The sequence below is a fragment of the Littorina saxatilis genome, linkage group LG16 (genome assembly GCF_037325665.1).
Source record: "Littorina saxatilis isolate snail1 linkage group LG16, US_GU_Lsax_2.0, whole genome shotgun sequence".
Lineage (NCBI taxonomy): Eukaryota > Metazoa > Mollusca > Gastropoda > Littorinimorpha > Littorinidae > Littorina > Littorina saxatilis.
The window spans coordinates 3,056,336-3,058,835 of record NC_090260.1 but is presented as its reverse complement, the minus strand read 5'-3'; positions in this window follow the sequence as shown (position 1 = coordinate 3,058,835).

Sequence of the window (2,500 nt, the reverse complement as noted above, 5' to 3'; positions counted from 1 at the left end):
CAGCATGTGTCGACCCTATATTTGCCATGTGATGTACATTTACTTCAGCATGTGTCGACCCTATATTTGCCATGTGATGTACATGTACCTCAGCTTTGCATGATCAGTCCTCAACAAGGCAGTGTATAGATTAAATAGCCATGTGATGTACATGTACCTCAGCTTTGCATGATCAGTCCTCAACAAGGCAGTGTGTAGATTAAATAGCCATGTGATGTACATGCATGTACCTCAGCTTTGCATGATCAGTCCTCAACAAGGCAGTGTATAGATTAAATAGTCATGTGATGTACATGTACCTCAGCTTTGCATGATCAGTCCTCAACAAGGCAGTGTATAGATTAAATAGTCATGTGATGTACATGTACCTCAGCTTTGCATGATCAGTCCTCAACAAGGCAGTGTATAGATTAAATAGTCATGTGATGTACATGTACCTCAGCTTTGCATGATCAGTCCTCAACAAGGCAGTGTGTAGATTAAATAGTCATGTGATGTACATGTACCTCAGCTTTGCATGATCAGTCCTCAACAAGGCAGTGTATAGATTAAATAGCCATGTGATGTACATGTACCTCAGCTTTGCATGATCAGTCCTCAACAAGGCAGTGTATAGATTAAATAGTCATGTGATGTACATGTACCTCAGCTTTGCATGATCAGTCCTCAACAAGGCAGTGTATAGATTTAATAGTTATGTGATGTACATGTACCTCAGCTTTGCATGATCAGTCCTCAACAAGGCAGTGTATAGATTAAATAGTCATGTGATGTACATGCACCTCAGCTTTGCATGATCAGTCCTCAACAAGGCAGTGTATAGATTTAATAGTTATGTGATGTACATGTACCTCAGCTTTGCATGATCAGTCCTCAACAAGGCAGTGTATAGATTAAATAGCCATGTGATGTACATGTACCTCAGCTTTGCATGATCAGTCCTCAACAAGGCAGTGTATAGATTAAATAGTCTGACGTCTGTCTTTTTTCCGAATTCAAAATCGACTCAACAGTACGTGGTTTCATATTCAGCAGTTTCCGTACTTCCTAAAATAAACCCTCCAGACTTTTGCCTTTTGGATTATCTGACTGTATGAGTATCAATACACACCCCTTTCACCTCCAGATGATCGGTGATCTGAAGACTGAAGTCACAGCTAGGTTCAGGGCAATCCCAGACAGAAACATGTTCGTGTCATGAACAATGTTAAAGGATCATTTGGAACACATTTTGGAGAGACCGTAAAAGTCGGAACATATTAGCTACGTACAGAAAACTTTGCGGACAAACTGAAGTTCATGCGAAACAACTATGAAGATATTTCCTTAACTCAAATGAATGGAAAATGACCCCCTTCGTTGTAAAGTCACACTTGCGCAATGGTGCGCACATTTCATCAATGACATGAACGCATTCCTCCTTGGGACATGCCCTGATCCTGCCTGCCATTGCTGTATTCAGCTCACTGATTGTGTAAGGTTGGATATCGTACACACGGTCCGTCCAATCAGCCCTAAGGGAGCGACACCTTTAGGCGGCTTATTTTGGTTACCGCTTCATTTTAAACCTCTTCTTCTTCTTCTGCGTTCGTGGGCTGAAACTCCCACGTACACTCGTGTTTTTGCACGAGTGGAATTTTACGTGTATGACCGTTTATACCCCGCCATTTAGGCAGCCATACGCCGCTTTCGGAGGAAGCATGCTGGGTATTTTCGTGTTTCTATAACCCACCGAACTCTGACATGGATTACAGGATCTTTTCCGTGCGCACTTGGTCTTGTGCTTGCGTGTACACACAAAGGGGGATAAGCCACTAGCAGGTCTGCACATTAGTTGACCTGGGAGATCGGAAAAAATATCCACTCTTAACCCACCAGGCGGCCGCGGCCGGGATTCGAACCCTCGACCTTCCGATTAAGAGGCCGACATCTTACCACCCCGCCACAGCGCCCGTCATTTTAAACCTCGTACATACGAATATCGCCATTCCGGAATCGACTCAACAGTATTTTAAACCTCGTAAAACTGTTGAGTCGATTCCCGAATGGCGATATTTTTTTCGAAAGAGCACAAAAGTCGGACCATGTGACCTACACACTTGCAACTTGATCGACTGGTCATGCAGACTCTGAAGTTCATGTATACTAAGTATGAAGTCGTTCGGTCAACAGATATTTGACCCTCCACCACGGAATGAGTCGCATGTCACCTTTGCATGATATTCATATTTTTTTACATTTTCCTACAGAGTTTTTTATGCTCTATCCAGTAAAGAAAATTGTTTTAGAAAAGAGCGAAAACTTGTCGAGTTACAAGCCTGTGACTAAGGTGACCCTCACACTGTTACCAGACATCCCCCAGACTTTTTCAAGCCTAGCGCAGAACCGCGCGAGGTGACATGTGACTCATTCCGTGGTGGAGGGTCACATATATGGTTATCATTTGGTTTGTCGGTTGCATTTTTTGGGGTCATACATCAAACCGACCACCAAAAGAAAA